Raw genomic sequence first — 12802 nt, forward strand, 5'->3', positions numbered from 1 at the left:
ATGACATGGCATGGAGGTCAGGAAAGGAAGCCATTTTGTTTTGTTAGATTTTGAGTACTATATGTTGATAACAGTTGAGGCAGATTTTGATAATGGGTTGGCAGAGCCAATCGCTTGAGCCCAATCAAGTTTTCTCGGCTCATACTAAGCATATAGCCTGGACAAAAGCAGAAAGAGCTCCTCTAGGATTTTGCATACAAACGTTTTCATGGTGCATGCACCTGTATTTGCATTTTGTATTTACTGAATAACAGGACGCCATTTTGAACAGAAATGCCTTGCAATGTCGGCAGTAACATAGAGCGGAGGCAGTCCGAGGCTGCGGTGCCATTACACAAGAGTGTTGTTTGATTGAGTGACTTATACAGGGTGGTGAAGGGGGTCGTTGGGGTAAGAGCTGGAACATATACCCAGTGCTTCTGCTACAGGGCTTTCAGGAGCTCCTAAAAGGGGTTTGCCATGGCAATCTAGTCCACTTCTAGTTGGTGCAAAAGGAAAGTATTACATCACGTTGACTTCAAAGTAACTTACTCAAGGCTTGGCGGAACAGCCAGTGAAGCTGTGCAGTGTGTAGTTTATTCTCTCCTGCACAACTGGTCTTTTCATTTTCTTCTTCAAACTGTGCTTTAGTAGCCCATTGCTCGCAATTGTGCAACCGTTCGATCACGTGCTTTCTTTCGGGTGTGCCGAAGGCAGTGCGAGTCTCACCCGATGTTACCTCTTGCAACCAGTGTGGAGGCCGGCATCAGAACTCAAATGTGTAAAAGCCGGTAAGGGGGTGTACGTGTTTGTCGGGTGATGCGCGCATCATAGTAGAAGCCAGGGGTTGAGTATGTAGATGTTCTCTCTATGGTCGGTTTTTCGCGCCTTGAAACACTTGTGTATAGGCGCGTTACAAATGCCATATCATATCATATCAGTGTGGTATGCGGAGAGGGGGCAATACATATCACAGAGAGAGAGAGACCGCTGTGCAATCATGCTTCGCAAAGTGAGCTCCTCTGATGTCAGACTGCACATGGACATCGACCGGCTCTCCCGACGTGGCATCTGGCTCATTAACAACAAAATATGCAATTTTTCTCTGCATGAACAAAATCATGTTTTTATGAAGTGCTTCGTGCCAAATTCCCACTGCTTCTAAGGTCTATGATATTAGCTGTTTATTACTCAATGCAATGGTCTCAATGTAGCGTCGTCCCTGAAGGGCGAAGGGCCAAGTTGTCTCGACCAGGGTTCGACATTTTAAATTGCAATCTGGCCTTTGTGTGACTCTCCATTTCTACTTTCCACCCTGACAATGCTTGAAGTGGAGTAATCCTGATTAAGCCCCTAGCCCACTTTCCACTTTCTGTAGAGCAACTGTGTGCTTGATTGCTCAGGACTTCTCCATTCTAATTAGTTGTACAACAAGTGTAGGTCTTAATTAAATACTTCTTTTTTCAGACAATATCTTGCTGTGCGCTCCAGTTTCATTTTCAATCTCATTTTTTCCCAGGATAGCACTTACTCTTTGCAAATAACTGGGTTGAAATGTAGAGATTCTGTTAGCGAATTTGTATTGATTGATTGTAATTCGTTATTTATAAGGTGCTTAATACCCAGAGGTTTCTAAGCGCGGACCCGCGGATCAAACCTATGTTGCTTCAGGTCATCTTGCTTTCATGGTGAGCTCCTTGCCCCTGAGCTATCCTCCCGCTATCCTTGATTTTACGTTGGTGTTTCTTGAAGGGTACACGATTCCTCTAGATGGATTTAAGCAGACAACATTGGATCTTGATCTCTTGCTGAGAACATCACTTCTGTTTTAGAACTTTCCGATGCAGTCATAATGCAGCTGTGTGTCATGATTAGATGTGCCACCATAATGCACAAGGATGTGTTTGGAAAAGTGCATTTAGATGTCCGTGCAAAGCCGGTAGAATGGCCCAGTTAGTTAAGCGTTCACCTCAGACATATTTGTTCAGCCTGAAAGAGATACATTTGAATCCTGCAGGGCCAGGCCACCCTTCACCCGTCACATAACAGGTGTATTTGCAGAGCGCACATTCACGCCCAAGGGGGCATCTTGGCGCTATTGACAGATAACAGATATTTCTTGTTACCCAACTTAATAGTACTCATTTTATCGACCTCTGAAGGGTGAAAGGCTGCCGTGATTAGAACATGTGACCATGAGGTCCAACCCAGACCTCTGTAGTGGATGCATTAGTCCCCTAAGCCACAGATCCATCACAGGTCAATATATTCACTACCATTGCATTTTTAAACTATTTATTGGTGTATTTTTTTTTTTAAAGCATTACATTGTGACAGGAGATATCTGAATTAAAGCAACATATACATGTGTCATATTTCTATTCGGACGCAAGAAGCAAAACACTACAGTTGGCTGTCCTTTACTTGAAAGAATGCCAAAAAAAAGGCCCATGGCCCATCGCTGAAGTGGCAGAGAGTAAATGAAGAAAGCCCAGAGACGGAAGCGGAGGCCAACCCGTAAAAAGTAAGCAACCCACCAGTGCCTCCTGTGCAGCCAGAGCAGATGAGCACTGGGGCCCTGCATGGGGAGGGCACTCGTGCTCTGTAATCTCATGCCTGTGTATGGCGCTGCCTTCATTAAGGGAGAAGCTGCCCCCTGCAGGGCTCCTGATGGAATGCCATCGGCCGGAAGAGGGGAGCAGCCCTTCCGCAATACATAATTGCAAATCTCTCCCTATTTTCAGAATCGCATCTCTTTCCTTCACACACCGGTAGACATTCGAACACACAAGTGACTGCACAAAGTGATTGGTGTAAGAGCTGTCAGCCCACGGCATCTCTGAAGGGCGAAACATATTGACCGTTTCTGTTTAAATTATGTTTTTGGAAAGTATCCCAATGTACGTGATATAGCTATATTTTTCAAGCAGATTTTTCCTTAAAAGTGCAGGGTCTTACGGCACCGCCTGGCTCCGGTCTAAAACAACATGAGTCCATATGAAGGGACAGCCTGTGCCAGGTGTAAAGCAGCATAAGTCCATATGAAGGGAGACCATGTGCTAGGTGTACAGCAGCATAAGTCCATATGAAGGGAGACCATGTGCTAGGTGTACAGCAGCACGAGTCCAGATGAAGGGAGAGCCTGTGCTAGGTGTAAAGCAGCACAAGTCCATATGAAGGGAAATACGGTGCTATGTGTAAAGCAGCACGAGTCCAGATGAAGGGAAAGACTGTGCTAGGTGTAAAGCAGCACGAGTCCAGATGAAGGGAAAGCCTGTGCTAGGTGTAAAGCAGCAGGAGTACACATGAAGGGAGAGCATGTGCTAGGTGTAAAGCAGCACGAGTCCAGATGAAGGGAGAGCCTGTGCTAGGTGTAAAGCAGCACAAGTCCATATGAAGGGAAAGACTGTGCTAGGTGTAAAGCAGCACGAGTCCATATGAAGGGAAAGACTGTGCTAGGTGTAAAGCAGCACGAGGCCAGATGAAGGGAGAGCCTGTGCTAGGTGTAAAGCAGCACAAGTCCATATGAAGGGAAAGACTGTGCTAGTTGTAAAGCAGCATGAGTCCATATGAAGGGAAAGACTGTGCTAGGTGTAAAGCAGCACGAGGCCAGATGAAGGGAGAGCCTGTGCTAGGTGTAAAGCAGCACAAGTCCATATGAAGGGAAAGCCTGTGATAGGTGTAAAGCAGCATGAGTCCATATGAAGGGAAAGTCTGGCTAGGTGTAAAGTGACATGAGTCCATATGAAGGGAGAGCCTGTGCTAGTTGTAAAACAGCATGAGTCTAAAGCAACATGAGTCCACATGAAGGGAAAGGCTGAGAGACTGTGCTAGGTGTAAAGCAGTACAAGGCCATATGAAGGGAGAGCCTGTGCTAGGCGTAAAGCAGCATGAGGTCATATGAAGGGAGAGCCTGTGCTAGGTGTAAAGCAGCACAAGGTCATATGAAGGGAAAGCCTGTGCTAGGCGTAAAGCAGCATGAGGCCATATGAAGGGAGAGCCTGTGCTAGGCGTAACGCAGCATCAGTCCAGATGAAGGGAAAGCCTGTGTTAGGTGTAAAGCAGCACGAGTCCAGGTGAAGGGAGAGCCTGTGCTAGGTGTAAAGCAGCACACGACCATATGAAGGGAAAGACTGTGTTAGGTGTAAAGCAGCACGAGTCCATATGAAGGGACAGCCTGTGCTAGGTGTAAAGCAGCACAAGTCCATATGAAGGGAAAGATTGTGCTATGTGTAAAGCAGCACAAGTCCAGATTAAGGGAAAGCCTGTGTTAGGTGTAAAGCATCACGAGTCCAGGTGAAGGGAGATCCTGTGCTAGGTGTAAAGCAACATGAGTCCATATGAAGGGAGAGCCGGGTTAGGTGTAAAGCAGCATGAGGCCATATGGAGGAAAATACTGTGCTAGATGTAAAGCAACATGAGTCCATATGAAGGGAAATACTGTGCTAGGTGTAAAGCAACATGAGTCCATATGAAGGGAAAGACTGCCCTAGGTGTAAAGGAGCATGAGGCTACATGAAGGGAGAGCCTGTGCTAGGTGCAAAGCAGCATGGGTCCATATGAAGGGAAATAATGTGCTAGGTGTAAAGCAACATGAGTCCATATGAAGGGAAAGACTGCCCTAGGTGTAAAGCAGCATGAGGCCATATGAAGGGACAGCCTGTGCTAGGTGTAAAGCAACATGAGTCTATATGAAGGGAGAGCCTGTGATAGGTGTAAAGCAGAACGAGTACATATGAAGGGACAGTGTGCGCTAGGTGTAAAGCAGCATGAGTCCATATGAAAGGAAATACTGTGCTAGTTGTAAAGAAGCATGAGTCCATATGAAGGGACAGCCTGTGCTAGCTGTAAAACCGAACGAGTCCATATGAAGGGGGAGCCTGTGCTAGGTGCAAAGCAGCATGAGCCCATATAAAGGGAAAGACTGCCCTAGGTGTAAAGCAGCATGAGGCCATATGAAGGGACAGCCTGTGCTAGGTGTAAAGCAGCACTAGTCCAGATGAAGGGAAAGCCTGTGCTAGGTGTAAAGCAGCAGGAGTCCAGATGAAGGGAGAGCCTGTGCTAGGTGTAAAGCAGCACAAGTCCATATGAATGGAAAGACTGTGCTAGGTGTAATGCAGCACAAGTCCATATGAAGGGCAAGACTGTGCTAGGTGTAAAGCAGCACGAGGCCAGATGAAAGGAGAGCCTGTGCTAGGTGTAAAGCAGCACAAGTCCATATGAAGGGAAAGACTGTGCTAGGTGTAAAGCAGCACAAGTCCATATGAAGGGAAAGACTGTGCTAGGTGTAAAGCAGCACGAGGCCAGATGAAAGGAGAGACTGTGCTAGGTGTAAAGCAGCACAAGTCCATATGAATGGAAAGACTGTGCTAGGTGTAAAGCAGCACGAGTCCATATGAAGGGAAAGACTGTGCTAGGTGTAAAGCAGAACGAGTACATATGAAGGGACAGAGTGTGCTAGGTGTAAAGCAGCATGAGTCCATATGAAAGGAAATACTGTGCTAGGTGTAAAGCAACGTGAGTCCATATGAAGGGAAAGACTGCCCTAGGTGTAAAGGAGCATGAGTCCATATGAAGGGAGAGCCTGTGCTCGCTGTAAAGCAGAACGAGTCCATATGAAGGGGGAGCCTGTGCTAGGTGCAAAGCAGCATGAGTCCATATGAAGGGAAAGACTGCCCTAGGTGTAAAGCAGCATGATGCCATATGAAGGGACAGCGTGTGCTAGCTGTAAAGCAGAACACGTCCATATGAAGGGAGAGCCTGTGCTAAGTGTAAAGTGACACGAATCCATATGAAGGGAGAGCCTGTGCTAGTTGTAAAACAGCATGAGTCTAAAGCAGCATGAGTCCAGATGAAGGGAAAGACTGCACTAGGTGTAAAGCAGCATGAGTTCATATGAAGGGAGAGCCTGTACTAGGTGTAAAGCAGCACGAGGCCATATGAAGGGAGAGCCTGTGCTAGGCGTAAAGCAGCATGAGGCCATATGAAGGGAGAGCCTGTGCTAGGTGTAACGCAGCATCAGTCCAGATGAAGGGAAAGATTGCACTTGGTGTAAAGCAGCATGAGTTCATATGAAGGGAGAGCATGTGCTAGGCGTAAAGCACTATTAGGCAATATGAAGGGAGAGCCTGTGCTAGGCGTAAAGCAGCATGAGGCCATATGAAGGGACGCCTGTGCTAGGCGTAAAGCAGCACGAGTCCATATGAAGGGAGAGCCTGTGCTAGGTGTAAAGCGACATGAGTCCATATGAAGGGAGAGCCTGTGCTAGGCGTAAAGCAGCACAAGTCTATATGAAGGGAGAGCCTGTGCTAGGTGTAAAGCGACATGAGTCCATATGAAGGGAAAGACTGTGCTAGGTGTAAAGCAGCACGAGGCCAGATGAAAGGAGAGCCTGTGCTAGGTGTAAAGCAGCACAAGTCCATATGAAGGGAAAGACTGTGCTGGGTGTAAAGCAGCACGAGTCCATATGAAGGGAAAGACTGTGCTAGGTGTAAAGCAGCACGAGGCCAGATGAAAGGAGAGCCTGTGCTAGGTGTAAAGCAGCACAAGTCCATATGAATGGAAAGACTGTGCTAGGTGTAAAGCAGAACGAGTACATATGAAGGGACAGAGTGTGCTAGGTGTAAAGCAGCATGAGTCCATATGAAAGGAAATACTGTGCTAGGTGTAAAGCAACGTGAGTCCATATGAAGGGAAAGACTGCCCTAGGTGTAAAGGAGCATGAGTCCATATGAAGGGAGAGCCTGTGCTAGCTGTAAAGCAGAACAAGTCCATATGAAGGGAGAGCCTGTGCTAAGTGTAAAGTGACACGAGTCCATATGAAGGGAGAGCCTGTGCTAGTTGTAAAACAGCATGAGTCTAAAGCAGCATGAGTCCAGATGAAGGGAAAGACTGCACTAGGTGTAAAGCAGCACGAGTTCATATGAAGGGAGAGCCTGTGCTAGGTGTAAAGCAGCACGAGGCCATATGAAGGGAGAGCCTGTGCTAGGCGTAAAGCAGCATGAGGCCATATGAAGGGAGAGCCTGTGCTAGGTGTAACACAGCATCAGTCCAGATGAAGGGAAAGACTGCACTTGGTGTAAAGCAGCATGAGTTCATATGAAGGGAGAGCCTGTGCTAGGCGTAAAGCAGCATGAGGCCATATGAAGGGACGCCTGTGCTAGGCGTAAAGCAGCACAGGTCCATATGAAGGGAGAGCCTGTGCTAGGTGTAAAGAGACACGAGTCCATATGAAGGGACAGCCTGGCTAGGTGTAAAGCAGCATTAGTCCATATGAAGGGAAAGTCTGCGCTAGGTGTAAAGCGACATGAGTCCATATGAAGGGAGAGCCTGTGCTAGTTGTAAAGCAACACAAGCCTAAAGCAACATGAGTCAATGTGAAGGGAGGCTGTTCTAGGTGAAAAGCAGCATGAGTCCATATGAAGGGAGAGCCTTTGCTAGTTGTAAAGCAGCACAAGCCTAAAGCAACATGAGTCCATATGAAGGGAGGCTGTTCTAGGTGTAAAGCAGAATGAGTCTAAAGCAACACGAGTCCATATGAAGGGAAAGGCTATGTTTTAATTCGCTCTCTATTAGAAGATCTGTTTTGACTCAAAGGTCATTACGAAAACGTTGGGAATTGCTGCACTGCAAAGAAATGCCATGTTTGTTTCCACTGCTTGCCGAAAAAAACATGCTTCGTTCATGTTCTTGCAAAATATTGTTTACTATACTGTATTTTAATATATTGAGTGCACGCGTTGTTGCCACACATGTGCCCTGGGCAGTGCTAGTCAAAATCAAGCGCATTTCAAGGGATACTGTAAAAGTAAACAAAAAAAAATGCATGCTTGTTGAAGGCGCACACTAAGTATGTTCTTGCATCTGGTAACCCAAAACAACCCCTCCCCCGCCCCCTTCGGGGTGCGGCAGGTGCATAAGCTTGTCTTATACTGCACCACCCCACATGTGTTGACATTTGACATTAGATTATTCTGGATACATAGTTCTCTGAAAATGGATGAAGTCTGTATTGACCGTTAATAAAATGTGGGCTTCGAAGCACTTCATGGCGTTAATCTGTCGACCAATACAGATGATCAGAAACAACCAGGTGCTTTGAGCATCTGATTTGGAATGTTGAAAAATAGCAAAGACTAATGCAGATTTAAATTTTTATAACAAACTGGTCAACACTTGGCTCGATGCACTTCCTCCCTTTTCTAACAACATCCTCTCATCTGATGTTTTTAGACTATTGCAACTAACCACGTCCTCTGACCTCAAAGCTTCAATAATGTATAAAGCCCTAACCACAAAATCTGTTGCTCATCCAGTTCGTCTGTCATGGGAAATAGACTTTGGTCTTGCCCTCGATGATCATACATGGTCTCGGGAGGATAGCTCAAAGGCAACGTGGTCACCTTGACAGCAAGACGACATGAAGCCACACAGGTTCGGGTCCGTGCTTAGAAACCTCTGGATATTAAGCGCATTATAAATAACCTATCATGTCATGTTATGTCATGGTCTTTAATATTCTCCAAAGTCAAAAATGTCTCGGAGCCAATGTTACGCAACATTTCCTCTTTTTCATTCATAGAGCGTTTATTAATCCTGTTAAACTATTCAAATCTAAGAATGGTATAGATGACAGATGCTGGACCTATGGCTATACCCCAGCTTCTTATGAACTTATGTTTTTTAATTGTCCTTTTGTCTTTGCTTTTTGGCAAGATGTTTGGAAATGCCTACAACTTATCTTTATGGTTGATATTCCGTTATCCTTTTTGAATATCGTTTTAGGTAGTCTTGCTACTGAATTTTGTGATATACATGCCTCTAAAAAACTTCATGATTTATTTATTATCATTGCTTTAAAACGCATACCTGCCAATTGGAAGAACTCACGTTCTCTGTGTGTCAGAGGTTGGTGGGATAATATTTTGCCACATACAAAGAATGGAACTTTGTATGGCTAATTTTCAAGACTCTATTCCCAAGTATAATGCAAAATGGTTATTTTTCATTAGTTATTTGGACTGCTTCAATGCCTCCTCACATGGTACATGAACCCATATTTGAATATTCCATATATATATATATATATATATATACTACACTTTAAAATTGCTCTGAACTCTATATTGTTGTACTTATTTCCCCCCCCTTTTCCCCTCTGACCCTCTGTTCTCATGTTTGTCTTTTTGTCTGTCTCCCCTTGTTCGTCATAGCAAATCATCTGTTCTCCCTTCGCAGGTGTCATTGATTGGATGCTTGTTTCTTCCTATCATCATTTATCGTTGACTATGGGCCTCATTACGACCCAGGCGGTAAGTTACCGCCTGGGCCGTGACTTTACCACCATGGCGTAAACTATGTTTACGCCATGGTGGTTGGCGGACTTACCGCCCCATTCCGACCTTGGCGGGGCGGTAAGTCCCCAATCCCCATTTACCCTTCCCCATTCCCATTTTTGCCCCATAGGGCATAATGGGAGTGGGGAAGGCGTTAATTACGCCACCGTAAATTACGGTGGCGTAATTAACTCCATGGTCCCTTAGCGCCATGGATTTTAACACCTGCTAAAAGCAGGTGTTAAAAGCGCCATGGCGCTGAGGGACCTCGTACTCAGGCGGTAAGGGTCGGCGCTGTTAACGCTGCCGTTAACCCCTTACCGCCTGGGTCGTAATGAGGCCCTATGTATTTTTATCAGTATTATCAATTGTCAATTTGTCTAATATAGGCCAGAAATGTACTTGTCTGCATAGATTTCTGCAATGTTTTTTTAAAGTTGTTATATTGTTATTATTCTAATAAATATTATTAAACAAAAAAAAAAACAAGTGAAAAGAAAAATAGCAAAGAATTAAAATCCAGATGCGCAGTGCCCAAGACAGATTGCTCAGTAGGAGGGAAGCTGAGGAAAATAATTCATTGTGTTACTGTTGCGGCCTGTGAATCCTTCATCAGGACCCATGAAAAGTGTGAGCTCTATGGACTTTTACAGCAGAGAATGGCAGGCCTGCATCCTCATATTTATTCTAAGCATCCCCACCTGCCAGCTGTGCAGAGCACACCAGATCCATTTTGGTGAAATCCTTCCATTATATTTGCTATCCCAGCCAAGAATAATGGCTGATGTCTACTTGTTCCGGAAGCTAGTGGGTCTAGTTACTCGCCAAACGATACCCGCACAGCCTTGGCTAATTGAGCGCCTCAGGACATCTACGTGACAGACACAAATTGCGTTGCTCTACAAATCCTGAGCGTGTACGAAGGAGGTGCAACATGTGACCTTGGTGCAGAAGCTTTCGCATCAACTCTGACACGGTGCTAAGCGCTGGTGATACGCAACAGGATTCGTTGCAAAGCTGTTCCTATTCAGAGCAATGGCGGAGAGTCACATTCGTTCGACTTGAGGGATCCTAATTCTAGCAGGAGGTGCCTTCACTGATCAGTCACTTTGTTGAAATGGTGGGGTGGGTTGCACACTCAAGTGGTCTATCACCATTCTCAGGGTGGGGCGTTTGTTGGTATTCGCTGGTGCTTGTGGGCAAAGGCTACCACTTCAAAACCATATGTGTAGTAATGCTTACTGCGCTGGCTGCAGATGTCAGAATTATGCTTTTCGTTGTCACCTCTGTGTGCTGTTTATAAAGCCACGAAGTGCTTGGAAGCAGCAGGAAGTTAGTGCTATGTAAAAGTTGAAACACCCACACAAAAAGAAATTCGGTACATGCCATGCACCAATCCACTATAGAGTCATTGTTACGGTAGTAGATCTATTAAGTTTGCTCCAATAAAAATCTTAAGAGCTCATGTTGCTCCTATTCGTAATTTGATGGCAGGGCCCTGGTGTATTTGCACTCATGTTCCAACTGCCAAATTTCCGTCATTTGCATGGCAGAATGCAAATGGACAGGGGAATAGGTGGTCTACATGCGTGTATGCTGCCTTTTGCCCTGCACATTTGAACTCCTCCGTGTAAATGAGTAAATGCTGCCTGGCATGCCTGCATGCCAGGCAGCGTTTACTTTTACTTGTGAGCGCTGCTTTGCATGCGCGCATGTTAAGCAGCGTTCTTAATTACTATTAAACACTGACCAACATGTGAGCATGGTGGAAAAGGGGGGTGTCAGGCAGTGTGTAGAAAGGATCCCTATGAAGTCCGCCTGCTTTATCCTGGAGCTTAAATCAGACGCACCGCATAGAGATCTCCAGCATTTACGCAGCAGTAACTCCATGCGGGCGCAAATGCTGGTGCATTTATATGGCAGAGAGGAGGGAAGGTGATGTAAATGCAAGTTGAGTTCCGGCTCTCCTCTCCACCATACAAATGACTGAAAATGGGGCGTAAGGTTAATGGAAGGCGTGAAAGCCTTTCGCAGGTCTTTAACGCCTTCTATTAACGTTATTCCCCTATGCAACTTGAGCTCCTTAGGATCTCACTGTTTACCTGCCCCTAGTTTACATGGGAAGACTGTTTCAGGGTACCTTCTACTGCCCACTTAAGAGCTGATCACTTGAAAGGAAATCGTGAGTTTATTTCTGAATATCAAGGTCAGCATCATCATCTGTCACAAAATATGTTACACAATCCCACATAATCACAGCCACTTTCCGCCCTGCCTGTACAGCGTATCCAACTCTGCATACATCTTCCCTGAGCTTAACCAAAACAGAGCCGCTTCGACCTAGAAGACACTGGGAGCAGTGCCCGCCCATTCAACTTGAGTGTCGTGCTATGAAATGTTTCATTATTTTTGCCCAACCCTCCACCCCGTCAACACCCCCTCCCGCCACCCCCCCTGGAGCGAGGAAAATAGACAAGCATCTGCTAGCAATTCATCCTTATGCCTCATTCGGCCCCCATAGGATGTGTCAATGTAAGGAGGCCCAATTGCAGAACTGCGGAAGTCAGCATTTAAAGAGACAGTGACCCTGATTCATGGATTATTTGCGCCGAAAAAAACTGGATTTGTGCGCCATTCTGCCCGCAAATCCCCATTTGGTAAACGGGGATTTGCGGGCAGAATGGCGCACAAATCCCATTTTTTCCAGCACAAATAATCCATGAATCAGGGCCAGTGTGTTCTGCGCATGCTGGGCCGGAGCGCAGATATATGCCACTTCAGGTGAAGCGCCACTTTGGCTCCCCCGATATTTGAAGGGGGGCAAGATTGATGTTTTTGGGGCATATATGGCACCTCCTGGGTTCCCCCTGCTGGTTGCACCCTAGGCGGCGGCCCAGACTGGCCGCCCTGTAGAACAGGCACTGAATGCTAATGCACAGAAGCCTCCTGCTTGAAATGGCGGCCTGCTGTTTTCATGGATGGTGCTTCACAGCACTATTCAAAGAATGGTGCCACATGTTTGCAGTTCTGGAATTCGATACCTTTTTACAGGTTGCCTACCTAACACATGTCAGTGGGGAAAAAGGTCTCCTTGTTACCGGTGATTGTAGGAAAACAATGTTTTAGAAGGACTCTTACAGGTTTAGATATCAACACTGACTTATTTATTGGATGTCAAAATTCCAGGTGGCAGTGGTTTGATATCTATTTGTACTTGTATGGTTTAATATAATTCTGATTGATTTTCTGACAAGCAGGGATGTTGGAACATCTTGTCAGCCGTTGATCAGTGGGTTCCAATAAAGCTTTCCTGACCCTGCACCTAAACCAACCCCCCCTGCCCCCCACTCCGTTTCTAGCTGCCCCCCTTCTTTAAACCTCGCTTTGCTGCTTCCCACCTAGGTCTGCTCTACAGAAAACTCCAGATATATGTAATATAAACATGAAACAAACAAGCAGAGGTCATGTAAAAAGAGCCAGCAGTGACA

At 45.9% G+C, this 12802-nt stretch overlaps 1 protein-coding gene across 11 annotated transcripts in view; it reads left to right on the forward strand.

The window, feature by feature from the left end:
• Window positions 1-12802, forward strand: part of TENM4 (teneurin transmembrane protein 4) — a 2472585-nt gene that overhangs the window by 1090212 nt on the left and 1369571 nt on the right. The window lies entirely within an intron of this gene.

Source organism: Ambystoma mexicanum, chromosome 7q (assembly GCF_040938575.1).
Source record: "Ambystoma mexicanum isolate Mex_15411 chromosome 7q, UKY_AmexF1_1, whole genome shotgun sequence".
Taxonomy (NCBI): Eukaryota; Metazoa; Chordata; class Amphibia; order Caudata; family Ambystomatidae; genus Ambystoma; species Ambystoma mexicanum.